Raw genomic sequence first — 17,914 nt, 5'->3', positions numbered from 1 at the left:
GTAGTTAAAAGTGAATCAGAAGAAAGCGTAATAACGGAGGCTGAGCCCCCAAAAATGGCAAGGAGGAGGTCAAGAAAGAAATGTACAAAAAAGAGATTTAACCCTAGGATCAGCTACATGAACATGCAAGGAGGTAGAAAAAGAGCGAAATGGCTAGAGATAGAACAGCAGTTGAAGGATGACAAAATAGGTGTGTATGCTCCATACGAGACTCATCTCAGGGATCTAGAAGATCCGCCGTTTATAGAAAGCTACGTCTGGGAAGGGTGCAACAGAACGAGGATGAAAAAAAAAAAGGGTGGAGGGGTAGGTATGTTGATACACCAGAGAACAAATTGGCAGAGAATGAAGTCATCTTGTACAGAACATATCTGGGTATCAGGAACAATTGCCGGCATAAGGACATGGCTAGGGGTAGTTTATTTAGGAACAGGACACCAGTTCAGGCAAGAAAACAAGGATACTCAGTGACGATATAAGCCAGTTTGGAGACGGAGCCGGTATTATTCTACTGGGGGACATGAACGGCCACATCGACGACCTGGATGGATACACGGATTGTAATGGGAAGCTAAGGCTAGATTTCTGTGAGCAACACGACCTAGTTATAGTAAATAGAAAAACAAAATGCAAAGGACAAATCACGTGGGAATTCCGCAACAGGCAGGCGACCATTGACTACTGTCTAAATTCGCAGGGAATTTATAGCAAGGTCACAAAAATGGAATTAGACGAAGAAGGGGAGTGTAGTCTGGGAAGTGATCATAAACGTATTAGTCTGCTGATGGGGACCTTGATGAAAAGAGAAATGGAACTTAGACAAAAAGTAAATGCAAAATTAAACGAAGGTCAAATAACACAGATAGCAACAGACAGAGGAAGCAACAAAAAAAAAAAATCCCCATGAAAGACTGGGATTATGAACCAGTATAACTACTAATAAGGAGTAAAACTAAAGAGGTTAAAGTAGCAAACCGCTGGAATGGAAAGAGGAAGCCATAGAGCTGCTGGAATAAGGAAATCAGGGAAGCCATTGAACACCGACGGGCCGCTTCAAGGGAACACCGAGAGGCAAAGAAAGCACAGATATCTCGGGAGGAAATCGACCATAAATGGGAATCATATAATGCAGTCCACCTATCGCTGAATGGCTGACATACAGGATGCTTCTAGAGGCGGACCAAGAAAATTCTGGAACCATATAAGCTGGCTAGGTAAAAACAATCAAAGAAAACAGAACCGGATTCAAGATAACGATGGAAATTGTTTAAAGGGAAATAACGCAGTGATCTACATTACATCAGTTATAGCCGAGTCATTTAAGAGCGACGATAGGGTAATCTCCGCAAATCAGGAAGCAACACAAGATAGCAGAATACAAAGAAGCTTAGAACTGACCAATCTAAACTGGAAAAAGGCAGAAAAAATAATTCCTGAAAACACATGTACAGGAATAGATGGAATTTCGATCAAGCCGATTAATGAACTTGGTCCAAGGAGTAAAGAAACGCTGTTAAAAGCTTTGGAAACAGTCATAACAAATAAGAAAATTCCGGACAGCTGGCGGCAGAGTAAAATGAATTTGATTTATAAAGGGAAAGAAGAAAGGATGCACATAAAATCCTACAGGCCGATTACCATAACATCTGTAATGTACAGGTGGCCATGCATGCGGTGAAAATAAAAGTGCGAGCATGGGTAGAAAGTAACAAGATACTCGGAGAACTTCAGAACGGCTTTAGAAATGGTAGACGCTTAGATGATAGCCTGTTCGTGCTTACCCAATGCATCAAAATATCTAGAGTGGAAAATAGACTTTTGTATTTGGCCTTCCTGGACATAAACGGGGCGTACGGCAGCGTAAACAGGTAACTCCTGTGGAACATATTAAAAGAAGGTGTTAGTCATGAAATAACAGATTTCCTACAGGAAATTACTGGGATAACAAAGTAGAAATTACATGGGAAGGGATAAGAAGTATACAGAAGCTGCCAAGGTATTAATACAAGGTTGTCCTCTATCACCGCTGCTGTTCATGCTTTATATGATAAATATGGAACAGAGGATACAAGAAAGTAACCTAGGTTTTAACTTGTCTTATAGATTAGGCGGAAAGGTGCTAGAGCAGCGCCTCCCCGGTTTAATGTATGCAGACGATATTGTGCTGTTAGCAGATAGCCAGGAAGACTTGCAAACTCTAAGTATTGCGGAGACGAAGGGGACACTTTAGGCTTCAGTTTTAGCATAGTAAGTCCGGTCTGATGATTTTCAATGACTCAACTGATCAGGGTCTTAAAATACAAGGCCATGAAATACCCAGAGTGGCAGAATACAAATATCTCGGGGTATGGGTAAACGAAGGATTGGCATACATTGAAAATCATGAGCAATCACTTAGGAAAAAAGGGCGAAGAAATGCCGGGATAATGCAGCCTAGGGCATTGTGGGGATACAACAGGTATGAGGTTTTGAGGGGTACTTGGAAAGAGATTATGGTGCCCGGGCTTACTTTCGGAAATGCGGTTTTGTGCCTCAAATCAGAGGTACAGTCGACATTAGAAATAAATCAGAGAGCCGTCGGACGATTAGCACTAGGTGCCCACGGCAAAACCACAAATGAGGCGGTACAGGGAGATATGGGCTTGGCATCTTTCTAAGTATGGGACGCTCAGAGTAAAATATATGAGGAACACCTGAGGGAATTGGACAGTAACAGATGGGCAGCTAAAGTATTGAAATACCAATACCTAAAAAGCGTTGACTCACACTGGAGGAAAAGAACTAAGAAACTAACCAGTAAGTATGCTGGTCACAAGGACGAAGAAATAAAGAGCGTTAAGCAACAGGTGAAAAACACAGCAGGTAAAAATTGCATAAATTCGATGGAAAAGAAACAGAGTAGATTTATACCGAAAGTGGTAAAGGCAGATCAGGAAGGAAGCTTTCTTTGATAACTCAAGAGGCAGTGCCCTACGTTTTGAAGCTAGATCAGGGTGCCTTAGAACACGCAGCTACAAAAAGAAATTTAACAATGAAATTGACGCATGCGCTGTATGTGGTAACTCCAGTGAAACAATTGACCATATTATACTCGAATGTAATGGTATCCATCCGGGAGTCGATGCAGGCGCATCCATTCTTCCTGAAGCTCTGGGGTTTAGAGATACCAGTGGCCGGGTGAGTAAACCGGCGGTGGAAGCTAGCAAAAAACGACTGGAAGATTGGTGGCTTAAAAGCAGAAAAGTGGCATAATGTTAGTAATGTAGAAATAAAAATTCAATAAATAGAATGGTATAGTTAACCAATCTAAAACGGTAATTAAGAAATAGGGAGAAAACGAGCACGATAGCAACTGCAACCACCCCGTTTCAAAGGGTATGTCATCCATCCATCCATCCATCCATCCATCCATCCATCCATCCATCCATCCATCCATCCATCCATCCATCCATCCATCCATCCATCCATCCATCCATCCATCCATCCATCCATCCATCCATCCATCCATCCATCCATCCATCCATCCATCCATCCATCCATCCATCCATCCATCCATCCATCCATCCATCCATCCATCCATCCATCCATCCATCCATCCATCCATCCATCCATCCATCCATCCATCCATCCATCCATCCATCCATCCATCCATCCATCCATCCATCCATCCATCCATCCATCCATCCATCCATCCATCCATCCATCCATCCATCCATCCATCCATCCATCCATCCATCCATCCATCCATCCATCCATCCATCCATCCATCCATCCATCCATCCATCCATCCATCCATCCATCCATCCATCCATCCATCCATCCATCCATCCATCCATCCATCCATCCATCCATCCATCCATCCATCCATCCATCCATCCATCCATCCATCCATCCATCCATCCATCCATCCATCCATCCATCCATCCATCCATCCATCCATCCATCCATCCATCCATCCATCCATCCATCCATCCATCCATCCATCCATCCATCCATCCATCCATCCATCCATCCATCCATCCATCCATCCATCCATCCATCCATCCATCCATCCATCCATCCATCCATCCATCCATCCATCCATCCATCCATCCATCCATCCATCCATCCATCCATCCATCCATCCATCCATCCATCCATCCATCCATCCATCCATCCATCCATCCATCCATCCATCCATCCATCCATCCATCCATCCATCCATCCATCCATCCATCCATCCATCCATCCATCCATCCATCCATCCATCCATCCATCCATCCATCCATCCATCCATCCATCCATCCATCCATCCATCCATCCATCCATCCATCCATCCATCCATCCATCCATCCATCCATCCATCCATCCATCCATCCATCCATCCATCCATCCATCCATCCATCCATCCATCCATCCATCCATCCATCCATCCATCCATCCATCCATCCATCCATCCATCCATCCATCCATCCATCCATCCATCCATCCATCCATCCATCCATCCATCCATCCATCCATCCATCCATCCATCCATCCATCCATCCATCCATCCATCCATCCATCCATCCATCCATCCATCCATCCATCCATCCATCCATCCATCCATCCATCCATCCATCCATCCATCCATCCATCCATCCATCCATCCATCCATCCATCCATCCATCCATCCATCCATCCATCCATCCATCCATCCATCCATCCATCCATCCATCCATCCATCCATCCATCCATCCATCCATCCATCCATCCATCCATCCATCCATCCATCCATCCATCCATCCATCCATCCATCCATCCATCCATCCATCCATCCATCCATCCATCCATCCATCCATCCATCCATCCATCCATCCATCCATCCATCCATCCATCCATCCATCCATCCATCCATCCATCCATCCATCCATCCATCCATCCATCCATCCATCCATCCTCTATTGTGCGGAAGCAGTGTGGATGTTGTGGCAAAACAAAAACGCAAATGAAACGGATAAAGGGTTGGAATATGTTAAAAAGTTATTAACATTAAATTAATCATAAAACGATAACTAAGATAAAAATTTTCGGAAATCGTCAAGCCCATGCTGACGTCACGCCAACTTGGTTGTCATGGTTACCACCGCCGCTGACGACATTGTGCAGCCTAGCAACAGCGTGAAATCATGGGAGAGAGCGGTAGCGCGATGGAAAAAAACACAAAAAACAAGAAAGCTTGTGCGTGTCGCCTCCGCTTCAGGTGCTTCCAGCATGGTGTCAGAATGTCACGTGGCTAGAGGGGAAAGTGTGACAGGTATTGCGCCTTTCCTTTCCTGTAAGCCAATTATAATTATGTATAGCAGTGCAATGAACGCGTGCCAAGGACAGGAAATTTCCACTGTGCGGCACGAGCCCCGGCCTTGCTAGCGATAGCTCTACAAGGGGGGCGCGATGGATACCGTGGGCAGCAGCAACACTGAGGCTTTCGCATTTCTCCCCTGCAGATTCTGCAGTGATCTCGGACTTTTTTTTTTTTTTCTTGCAGTGCGCTAACTACAAGATTGCTCCAGGCTGTTTCCACGCGCGAGTAAGACACATGCACTGCCCTTAGCAATCGAGCGATGAACGTCGGCGCAGTCAAGACCGCATCTTTCGAAACCTTCAAAGCGCAAGCATGTTGCTTACCTCGCAGCGAGTTGCCCAATGTCGTCTAGATGCGACAAATAGCTCAATCGAACAAAGTTTGGGCCTTTTTAATGCAAAAGCATTTGGTTTGGTTTATGGGGTTTCGACCACCTGAGATTCTTTCACGTGCACTGACATATCGCACAGCACTCGGGCGCCTTGCAAGTTGGCCTCCATCGAAAAGCATCCTTAGGCACCGCAGTCGAGCGCGGTAACAACTGCACCCCCACGGCGAGGCGTGAAATAATTTCTTGCCTGTCATCAAAGTCTGTCACCAGAGCGCGTCCTCATGAACTGACATAAAAAAAAAAGAAAAAAAGAGCGTGGCCACGACAGGACTCGAACCACCATCCGTACATGTCCAAGCTAAGCGCTCTAACTGCTACAGTACGCCAATTTTTTTTTTTATTTATTGCCAGGTTTTGACAGACATCAAAATAAACTGCTGAAAAAAAAAAAGTAAAAGCCGCTAATTCCAAGGAGTATGGATCTGGCACATTAAAACAGAACCAAGGACTCTAACCCTAGTAACCAGTCCAGGGTATTTGTTTGAGATTTTAATACCTCAATAAACGTGTGAACATTTTCACGAAACATGCGTGCAGGCCGAGCATCCATATTACAGTGATACTCGGTCATTTGTGAGCGCCATATATACAACAGAGGTTCACAAGCATAACTAAATCTAAAGGACAACCATTGATTAGTCGTCTCCCGTATTCTTTACGCTCTTCCCTACCATCGTTTCTCTCTCCAGCAGATTAACCGCCTAAACGTCATCATCCGCACGGCCTACAGGCAAGCGCTGGGTCTTCAATTGTACGCAGCTACCTCACGACTGCCCGCGCCATGGGCGTTCACAGCCCCATCGAAGAGCACAATGAAGCTCACCTGATATCGCAAAACAAACGACTGGCACACAGCCCGCAAGGCTACCACCTCTTCCAAGCACTCTGTTACCCTCTGTCCAGATCAGACGAAAAAACTGCCCCCTTCCCCCAACGCATCATGGTTTCTCCCGTTCCCCGCGTCATAAATCCTAAGCTCAACAAAGGCCGCCACCAAGCTCGCGTCGATACATCCAACGCCACTAATCTCGTAAGGATGCCACCGGCCACCTTGACCAACATGCTCACACCGTGGCCATCGTGAACGCATACTTACAGCAGCAGGTCCTCGCCGCTGAGCGCACATCACGCTGCAAGTGCTAAAGAGTCTGCACGTCTGCATTGCTCTTCGTCGCTTCCGCGATGTCCGAATCTCCAGCTTTTGCTCCTTATCCTGACCCCTCTAAACCACATGTTGGACCTCGTGTAGACCTCGGGTCACGAGTTGGCCGCCGGCAACAACAGACCGCACGCTCTAGCCCGCGAGACTACTCACTGGGCAACGCAAAACTCCTCCTCTTCTCCACTAAAAACACTGGAACACTGTTTCAGGGACTTGAACCAGATCCCACTCCCATCCCGATCCCATCTACATAAGCCGACACACACACTTCCTAGCTGCTCGGCTTCTGTGTCCCCCTTCGCATCCTCGGCTTTGACGCCAGAAATGTACTGACGGCGTGCAGCAAAAGCTCATAGTGTGGGCACGGTTTGCTGCATGCTCAACTGGTGGTGCCTTGGACTGAAGACGCCACCCAGGACTGCCGTCAAACCCCTCCCTCTTCTGAATAAAAATGTGTTAAACAGCAGCTTCCTGCGAACTTGTCAATGATTCTTTCTAGCGCAAGGACGCTGAAGGGCTTTGAGGTAAATAAATAATAAAAATGAACAAAAATAAAATAAAAATGGCAAAACATTTTCAAAATTACAAAAAAAAGAAAGAAAATGTTTTAAAAGCACTGCAGCATCTGCATTGGAGTAATGCGAAAGCACGGATGCTGCTGTTGGTTGCTTCTAGTTGCTTAATTTACTACTTGTTTACCCATTTTAGTCTTTGATACTTTCAAATTGCTCGCCAATCCCTTCCTACGCTCTTTTTCGGCTCTACTTCCGGTTTCGTGACGTCACATCCTTAGCGTCACCCTAATTGACTGTCTTAATTGACTACTTTAGTCGTTGGTACTTTCAAATTGCGCACTATCCCTTCCTATGCCATTTTTTGGCTCGACTTCAGGTTGCGTGACGTAACATCCTTGACGTCACCTTAATTGACTGGTTTAATTAACTATTTTAGTATTTGATACATTCAAAAGTGGCGCTAAGCAATTGGCTAATGAGACCATTTTCGCCTTTACTTTTACATTTTTTGCCTCTAATTACCTAACTAACTTCTTGGCCTAATTATTTTTTTCAGGCACAACAATAAGTCACCCTCTATCGATTTACACCACTCATTAACCTCCTACCGCTTCTGAATTACAACTGCTGCGGAGACGATTTCGCGTGTTTTGCCTCATTTCACAGTGACACCTACCCTTACAATGAACGGCTTATACAATTGGAGGTAACATCGCAAACTAGCCTCCAATTTGACTAGCACGTAGAGTGGCACCCCAAACGCTGCACAATGAACGGTTGCGTCGTAATTTCGATCCGAAATCACGAGCGCATTTCCCCCTACATGCTTTTCTCAATGCTGGGTTACGGCAACGGCGTCGGCGACGCCTTTTCAACCGAAAGAACGGTAGACGCTCCTCGCAAAATGTCGAACTGCAGAAGGACGCCATGTGACGAAGCCCTACTGGTACCGCAAATGGCGTAGTACGCCGCCTGACCAAGGCATGTAATGAATGACCTTGGCCTGACGATGCACTTTGGCAGAGTGCGCCGGCCTCGACACCGGCAGTGCTTCGTCAGCGCCCGCATTCAGTTCAGTTCGGCGTGATCCCGGCAAGCGCTTGCAGGAGTCCCTTTTTCTCGCAATAGTACACAGCAGGGGTTAAGATAACGCTTCAAATAACGAGATGAGCTGGCACACACAGCGGTACAACTTCAATGAAATGCATAGAAACTTTGCGCAGTCAGCAGCTCTGGAGCGATAAAAATATGCCGCGAAAGGCATTTTGATAAATGACGAATAAAAAAAAAATGAATCGAAAGAAAATACGCCTTGCAGCCTTACACAAAGGCTACCCCCTACTTTACAAGCTCATTATTCGTTTAGATTTACGTAAATGTATAAGAAAACACTTGATCTCTCCTAGGCCCCCAGGAACATTCCATTCTGCCTTAAAATTCACGGAAAAGCGACACCGTAATGCATGAGGTGTTTATTTATATTGATTACGAGCCATTCATGTTGAGTTGAACTACGCACAGGCCTCAATATGCATGCGCTTTACGTAGTACACATACTGGGCACCCTCCAAGTATGAATTATGTGCTTTCCACACGAACATTTTACACAGTAAGCAAAGAACAAACAATATCGAAGCAGGAAAAGACGAATTTGACATGGCTTAAATATAAGCTTGTCAACCTACCTCTGCTTGATACAGGACGCCCGAAGTTGGGACAGCAACAGAATTATAACAACCGCCGTTGATAAAAGGCGGGAGCGAAATAGTACACAAAGGCAAACGCTCTCCACCGCTTCTAAGGTTCGTCCGCGTGAACTAGAGAGCGCAAAAATAATTTCTTGCAGTCAGACTAATTACTAGGTCTACAAAGTTAACCACCTGTTTTTATAGAAATAAGTTGTTAAATAACCCGCGAGCCTTACGTTTGAAGATACCTTACTCGCGCTACGAAATTTGAAGTCACAGTCAATCTTGCCCGGAGTTCACGCAACTGAATACAAAGGGAGATCCCCCATCTAGTGTCGCTTTTGTGAAACTGTTTATAACATTTTGCGCCCTCTTTCGGTCACTTAGAGCATTTATGAAAGACGACTGAGACAAAATGGTCTCGAAGCGATCCATCACATTTTATTTTTGTTACAACCGCGGAGGGGAAAAAAAATAAATCCTGAGCTTGCCCCGCCGCGGTGGTGCAGTGTTTAAGATGCCCGACTACTGTGCCGGAGTACCTTGGTTCGATCCCATGGAGGAAGGAAAAAAAAAAAAAAAAGTTGTTTCCTTGCTCCATGTTCGATTCCGACCGTCGGCGGCTGCGTTTCTATGGAGGATCTGCAGCGACAGCCTGCGGCTCTTTTTGCGCATCTTGGAGCGCATTCATGCACTTTGCTACTCTCATGACCACGGGGCCTCTCTGATGCCATACATATTCATTAGCATAGAGTTATAAGCGACCATATTGCAAAACGATCAGACAGGCATAACCGTGCAGGAGTAATTCGCGGCGGGAAGGAGATTTTTTCAATTGCCCGTGCGCCCGCCCGTGCAGCGGAGACGCGGCGGATCTGCTGTGCGTGGTCATAGCCTCCATAAAGGAGGCTAGGCGTGGTTCGTATTCGCCGTTGCTTCTTTCGATTCGCGGCATTCTATGGTCACAAATAGTCGCTGGGTTGCTGGCTTGCACACATTTTCACCGGTCTGATAAAATATTTTTCACGTCCCCGAATAAGCGACGCTAAGTTTGGAAAGCTGCCGTCCAACGAGCAGTGAGCTGGCAATCATGCCCGGCTTTGCCGCGTCCAGATTTTTCGCGAAGCATTTTTCCCGAAGGAGGACACAGTATACCTTCACCTGCGTTAGCAGCCTTTCTCAACTCGTAAGAAAAAATTGTCAAAAGAAATTGAACAACTCATATAGATGCACGTCTACTGGGACCGCCATGCGCGCTGTTAAGGCGGAGTCACGACACCGTGTCACACCGCGGAAACTTGCTGCTCGTTGGGGCGCCGATGTCAGGAGTCTCCCATTTCGCTACTATTTCTACCAAATTCATGCGCTATACGCGGGGCTGGGAAAAATTAAATAGCGAAAGAGGCTGCACAATACTGGCACATACCCTGACAAGCAAACATCTCGTTTCTCGAGGAGTGCGCATAACAGGATACTCACCGTTGGAGCGGAAGTCCCAGGCGTTATATCCGTGTAGTTCTAGCATTCCGGCGCGCATAATTTCATATGGCAGCTTTTGTTGTTGGGCTAGTTGGTTTGATTCCAGTCTTGCGAGACTCAGTGCACGAAGGCGAACCACAAGAACACGAAGGACGACTGGACGAAGCGGATACTCCTTGCTTTTGACGTCGTGCGCCGAGCCCCGCAAGCATTTCGTATTGCGCAGTTGAGGGGACCCAACCACACGTCGCGTACTGTGGCAGCGGCAGCTCCTATAGGGCATCGGCCCGTCTAACGGTCCAAAGTTCCATCCATCGTCTGCGCTCAGCGCGCGCCTCAGATTTCTAGAGCAGGCGTCGCGTAGCGAAGGCATTCCTTCAGAGCGCAACCGCAACCGAAACCACCGAAACCAGCTACCGTCTACCGCTTGCCCTGTCACTTGACGGCTAAATTCCCATGATGCTTTCTATTATATTCTTTTGTGACTAGGCTTCACCCCCAGCCCGCGGCGCTCCCTCGTTTTTTTTTTTTTCTTCCTCCATGCCGTCCGTCAAAACAAACTATGGCCAGCGACGAGTACGGCAGGCAGGCAGCAGCGCATAGCATCGCCTGGCGCACCTCCGAAAGCCGCTGTTGCCGAAAGCTGCTCCACGCTTTGTGCAGCGTGCTGCTTTTGCACAAGTATAGCAGGCAGTCCTTCTGACAGCAGCTTTTTTTCTGATACGAACGTGCTCTGGATCAAACCAAGCAGCACTACATATGCTGCGCCGCTCCTATAGGTCTCGGCTGCGGCGACGGACAACGTGGACCATCGGCGCACCATCTGCGACAGCCTCGACAAGTTTTAGTGAATGAAAACGGCTATTAAGTAGAGTTTTGGTTACAGTTAGGTGTACTCAACAATTGTTTACATCACAGCATGGACGTACATATAATCCCTACGAAGCGCCGGTGTGCAGCCGCATGGTCGACAACGGCAGGAGCGACCGTCGCCGCGTGAGCGCTCACCTGCATGCGCTGCCTGCAAGACACCACAACAGCCACAAGTGGAAAATGGTTTGCAAGAAAACTTTCTGCAAAAAAAAAAAAAATAAAAAAAATAAACTTCTCGGCAAATAAGAAATGCGGAGGAATGAGTCAATCAGCTCAAAAAAGAGTACTTTTGTTGGTGTGTTGTCGCCCTGAAATTCGCCCGGCCGGCGAACAGGCCAAACTGCTTTGACGCACACAGTTTCCTGCTTGTTTTGGGTGCCGAACACTGTCACACCGAACCAACTCTGCAGCAACCTGTTCGGCTTTCCGGCTGTTCGTGCGGTGTGACATACTGTTGGAGAACAAGTTGGTTTGGAAACTTGTTGGCGGTTTGTTGGGCGAACTTGTTCGATTGACATCGCTTTTGTGTTTCCGCAGTGTGACTCTCTTACGATTCGCCACCGACATGTGCGACAACCGACGCGGCCCCAGCGCAGCACCAGTCAAAGCTCGTCGAATTTACACATGCCGAATGTGTGCGCGTGCGTGTGTGTGCAAACGCTGGCCAAGCCCGGAGCTCGAGGGAGAGATCGTCGTTCTAGCAGGTCAACAGGAGGTGGAGGAGTTTTTTGTCGCGCCACCGTAACTGAGAAACCAGAGCTTGCTCTGACATGAATTCTCCGTTTCCCTCTGAACTGACGAGCGTATAAAAAGCAGCGGCTGTTTCCGCTGAGAGAGACTTCACAGACCACGCAAAGACGACGCCAGACACCTGCTTTGCGAGCGTGTCAGTCTTCTCTCCGGGCCTGCTTCTCTGCCCGTTCCCACGTAATGCTGTATTAAACGTTGTTTTTGTTAGTCGGCGTCTCGTCTTTGACGGGACCGCGGAGGCCTTCCGCCGAGTCACGGAGCCGCCAGGCAAACGCTGAGCGGTTGTTGTCCGTACTTCACTGGTAGTGAGCCATGCGCTGCTGGCCGCGGTGCAGACGCGACGCCGCACTTTGACGACGCCGGAGCCATACTCACTCCGGTTACCGCTGGCTTGAAGGAGCTGGCGTCAAAATAAAGCAGAAAGCGAGCATTCAAGTACTGTCACCGAAAAGAGAGGAAAGGCCGTCGCAAGTCCTCCATGGAGTGCAATCATCGAAAGGAGAGGAAACTCCGTTTGCGAAAGGAAAAGGAGCGACTATCCCAACGGCACAAATGCGCCCGTGCCGAGAATATTCGTGACTGGTGCGCAGAGCGTAAGGAGAGGGATAGGTTGTTCAAAAAAACGATTGACTCATACTCGTGTGTTTCTTCAAACAGAAACAGGAAGGTAAGGTTGTTCCGGAAAACGGACAGCCGGAGCTTCAGTGAAACGGGTGGTCTCAATGGTAACGCCGATGGCCACTAGCGTGAGAATGTAAGCCTCGAAGTTGTCACTTATTGGTGTTTTTATTCCTTGCGTATGATTTTGAATATATTGTATTGTATTATCTTTGTTTGGAAGTGATGTACGTTTGAAGTGCAATTTTCAAATTTGTGGATGCGTTCCAAGTGCTTGTATACGAGGGAAAGAGTCTGGCATAACTTAGTGAAGTTTGTGCCGTGCTTGCTGGCTGACCGGCTGAGTTTTCAGCGTAGTTGTGATGCTTGTGGGTGCGAAGAAACCTCTCCGGAAGACATTTTGCAGAGTGCTTTGGTAACCAGAACGTGCGAAGAAAGCCTGGCTGACTTCTCACCCGGGGTACCCCGCAGGGTGCCGTTCTTTCACCCACGCTTGTTAATATCGCCATGGCTCCTCTCGCGGTTCAGTTATCGCCTATTCCCGATCTTCAGCACTTTTTTTACGCCAACGACATAACTCTTTGGTACTCGCGCGGATCTCCTGGTCACGTTCAAGACACCATTCAGCATTCAGGGATTGGATATCATTTCTTGCTTTCTTGACCATGCAGGCCAATAGAAGCAGAGTTGGACGACCCCAGGTAGCAGCATCATCACAGCAATCCCTCCGGACAGCGGATGCAGTCCCCTGCCCTTCGGGATCTCCCTCCCCCGGCGGGGCAGTCTGTTCGATTCGCCACCGACATATGCGACAACTGACGCGGTCCCAGCGCAGCATCAGTCAAAGCAACGAGCATTTAGGCCATTACAGCGCCGTGCAATCGGCCGCCCAACGCTTCCTCCCGCGGACGTGATCCGACATGCTGCATTTGCACGTGCCGAATGTGTGTGCGTGCGTGTGTGCGCAAACGCTGGCCAAGCCCGGCGCTCGAGTGAGAGAGCGTCGCCCTCGCCCGTCAGCAGGAGGTGGAGGAGTTTCTGTCGCGACACCGAGACTGAGTCATCACAGTTTGCTCGGACATGAATTCTCCCTTTCCCTCTGAACTGACGAGCGTATAAAAAGCAGCGGCAGTTTTCGCTGCCAGGGACACTTCAGAGAGAGACAATGCGAGACACCTGCGTTGTGAGCGTGTCAGTGTTCTTTCCGGGCCCGCTTCTTTGCCCGTTCCTAGTTATGTTGAATTGTTTGTCGACGCCTCGTCTTTGCCGGCACCGCTGAGGCCTTCCGCCGAGCCACGGAGCCGCCAGGCAAACGCTACCAATGGGGCCGCAAGCCACAGTGGGCCGCGCTCGTGGATGCAGTTGATCACTGCATAATTTTTGTTGAAGCTGTCCTGTGATCTTTCCCTGTCTACGATAGCTTGCATGATCACCAGTCCAACGCAGAGAGTAATCAACGGGAATGGAGCGTTTTAATTGCGCATTTACTGTCTTATGCTTAGTTTCGCAAATTTGTCTTGGCAACTTTTTTTTTTTTGCCTCTTTTGTTATTCCTCCTCCCCTCTCAGCTTGTTCCTTTTTTCCTTCCACACCTTTTCCTTCTACACTTATGTAGCTAGTTTCCTTCTCCTCCTGGGCGGTTCCCTTTGTCCGTCCACCAGCCTGACGTTTTTTTTTTCTCTCCCCCCCCCCCCCCTCCCCATCTTCTAAAGTCCGCCCATTTAACTGTAAACTTTTCTCCGTGCCTGCCTTGTCAGTTTTCTTAGCCCAGGTGGTGTTCCGCTGTGCGCCTCTAGCTAGCAATATTTCCTTGGGATTCCGACATGCTAGCGGCTGCCCTTGTGTAATTGTCGGATCACATGCATGAGGAGCTCGCGGCGCATTTTTTTTTTTTTAGAAACCTAAGCGACACCAGCATGCCGCATAGTTCGCCATGACTTCCCCACCATAGAGGAAACTCGTGTGAGCGACTTGCAGACACGCACGCCTACCAAGCGCAGAGAACCGGCATCTGACGTCGAAGTACGTTTCGCCCTCCTCTGTAGATGTGATTTATAAAGGCCCCGTCGGCCATTTCCTACACTTTATTCATTTAGTAGTGTTAATGACATTGTCACGAAATTGGCGCACGTGTTTATTAAGTCGGCGCGAAGCTCGCGCGGCGCCGCATCAAAGGTTCGATGACTTTCGAGAAACGCTTCCTTCCCCCGCGCGAGTTGAGCGCGTAGCCTTGAACGCATTGGTTTCACCCTCCTTCTCATCACCAGACAGTGACGGTGACTCAACCGGCCGGAAAGCGCTAGTCTTATCTAGATTTTTCGATGGCGCCTAAAACCAAAAACGACGCGCGGCTCGGCGTGAGAAAAGGGAACACTTCAACAAGCGAAGTAAAGTGTATGTGCTCGTTAGCTTTGGCGCGCTGGAACAGACAGACGCGGCGCGCCCTATTTATGGAGGTCGCGTCGCTTGTGTGAGTGAGTCAGTGTGTGAGCTAGTATTGCGGCGTGTTCGCAAGTGCTACTGCTCGACTCCCGGGGTTCACCCACTGCTGGCAAGCCTACAGACCGGAGAGGGAGCGGCGCTCGTCTTACATGGCGGCCACATCGTGACCCTCAAGGCGTCGGTCTGCAACAGTGCCCGGTGAACAATTTGGTGTTTGTTTATTTGACTTTCTCGTGTATTGTTCTGTGTTGTAAAGCCTCTGTGTTATTGAATGCCTCTTTAGTTGCATGCTTAGCGTTGTTTTCCGTGAACCTCTCGTCTGCGCATTTTTAGCGTTCGTGTGTATTCCTCTGTATCGTATCTTGCTGTGTATAAAATTTATTTTATTATTTTTTCTTCTTCTGGCTCCGGCTTGAACCGGCGAAAGCTTGGCACCAAGCGACCACCCCTTTCTGTCACTGGTAGTTGAATTCCGGTTGAGCTTGCCACGCAAGTCGAGGACATCTCCTTTGTTACCGGAACAACTACCCTCACTCACTCTTAGGGTGTCTGTGAGTGTGCGCACTGTTAAGGGCGCATCGTTAATAAACCTATAATTATTAATGGGTGACAGGCATTCCGATGTCTACTGAGCTGTTGAACCTCGAATGATGAGCTGTTTATCATGCCGTACTTCTCAATCGAGACTACAGTAAAAAACAAATTAACAGTATCTTTTTTTCTACTTATTTGTAGACACTCTGAATAGACCTTGCATTCATTACACGCCCTCCTGCTGCAAACAAGTGGTCGAGCGGCTGGCTGCTACCTGTTACCCTACCCTGTCAAAACTTAATTTTGTGGCAGAGGACTTGAAAGCACGATTAAAAAGACAATAAGTATCGTTACAAAAACAAAAAAACTAGCATTCAAGTCAGGATTTGAGGCAGGACGTTCTTTCAACGAAAGAGAAAATAGGCATGCTACAATCCTGACCTGTCTGACAGAGAGGAAAACATGCATGTGTATTAGAAACCATAGATCGCTTGTTGTGCCGTGCTGTAATGAAGTTTTCCATTCTCATAGCTCTGTCGCTGTATCAGCAACCGCATGCGCAAGCACCGCGTGGACAGAGCGATAAGTGTGAATCTGCCATACTTTCTTTTTTGCCGAGAAAAGTGGCAACCTCACCAGAAAAACAGCTAAATCTCTTGAAAAGTCTTCTGCGTAATAGAAGTGCCTGCGGCATTGTCAAGCCCCGGTAATCGCTTTCTCGAGCTTTCGGGCTTGTCGCGTTGAGTTCTTTTCTTTTTTCAGGCTGTTTTCTCCTCTTCGGCTCCAGCTTCATTAATTCCTATTCTTCTCCCACACTCGTTGCATCCTTCTCAGCCGCTCAAGATAATGGTCCCAAATATAACGATCGACAAGGCCAATTTTAATAGGATAAGACACATCGAGTGAAATATAATCAATGAATGCGCTTAGGCCTGAGCGTTGGTTGGAAAAGTTAAGCGAAGGACTGGAGAGAAAGACTGCAAAGAGCATGCTTTTCGGCCGATTCCACGAGCATTGGTAACAGAGGAAGCTTTGGCTAGGACGGGGCGCGATTTGTCGCCTGTCGCATACCCGGTTACTGCAGTAATACAAAAATGACGGCGTTAGAGCCATTCGTGATGTCTTGAAAGCTCCATCTCCGATTCGCTGACGGAGGCTGTAAGTTACGTTCAGTGCTAATGAATAAGAGAAAAAGGATGCATTCTTAAGCTACACAGCCAAGTCCCTGTCCCATATGGCCGCACCTTTCCTGCAGGCTTTTTTTACGAAACGTAAATCCCAACCGCTGTCTGTTGACAGCTCATGATTTTATTTAAGTTGCACACAGAGCCTTATTTAACTCAGTCGGGTTTGAATGGGATATTTCCTTTCTTTCTTTCTTTCTTTCTTTCTTTCTTTCTTTCTTTCTTTCTTTCTTTCTTTCTTTCTTTCTTTCTTTCTTTCTTTCTTTCTTTCTTTCTTTCTTTCTTTCTTTCTTTCTTTCTTTCTTTCTTTCTTTCAAATGTAGCTAATGCTGAACACGACCGCGGAAAACAGCAAGAATTCCACGGAGATGAGAGCTGCGTAAGAAGCGAAGTGTATCTAAAGTAACCAGAGTGGTTTATTCTGCAGTAGAGGAATACGTACAGGAAACAAGAGAGAGGCGGAAAACCGGCCCGGGCGACGCAAATCGCTGCAGCGCAAGAGTGGATAGTTTCGGATTCCACTTAGCCTGTCACAGCGCCAACGCGGCGGGGCTTCACTTTGTTGTTTTGGTCAGTTTGCCGAGTGTATGTTTTTAACGTGGATGGGCCGCACGTCCTCAGTGACACAGACATGTGCTCGTTACTAAAGCCTTTAGTTCCCGAGTAGTTCATTTTTGACGTACAAGGATGGCGCATCAACTAACGTTCGCTTCGCCACTCGTCGGCCAGCGCCCTACAAGCAACCGCAGTAAGTTCTAACATCCCTTTAGTAAACGCGTCATTTCCCCACTCAGCAGTGGGTGTTTTTTTTTTTTTTTTTCTTTAGGAGGTCCAACATTTAAGGCAAAGGTAACTGATCGTATATTTATTTTAGCCCTATAGGGCTACGAGTTGGGGCTAGGACACAAGGTAAGAGGCAAATTGCTTCGATTAGTTCGCTATAACTATAATCGAG

General features: G+C 47.5%; 1 protein-coding gene across 2 annotated transcripts in view; it reads right to left on the bottom strand.

Moving 5' to 3' along the window:
* LOC146204192 (uncharacterized) overlaps positions 1–10,757 on the bottom strand; it is a 30,724-nt gene extending 19,967 nt beyond the window's left edge. Inside the window, exon 1 of one of the 2 annotated variants that reach the window (XM_084586249.1) lies at positions 10,559–10,757. The gene's annotated coding sequence lies outside the window, so the exon portion shown is untranslated. Of the gene's footprint in view, positions 1–9,076; positions 9,372–10,558 lie in introns of those variants that run through there. The other variant, XM_084586240.1, reaches the window with a different exon arrangement.
* Between the last annotated feature and the right edge of the window lie 7,157 nt (positions 10,758–17,914).

This window comes from Amblyomma maculatum, chromosome 1 (assembly GCF_055883805.1).
Source record: "Amblyomma maculatum isolate TAMU_Amacu chromosome 1, ASM5588380v1, whole genome shotgun sequence".
Classification (NCBI taxonomy): Eukaryota; Metazoa; Arthropoda; class Arachnida; order Ixodida; family Ixodidae; genus Amblyomma; species Amblyomma maculatum.
The sequence above is the reverse complement of the archived record's forward strand: the minus strand, read 5'-3'. Positions and strand labels throughout refer to the sequence as shown.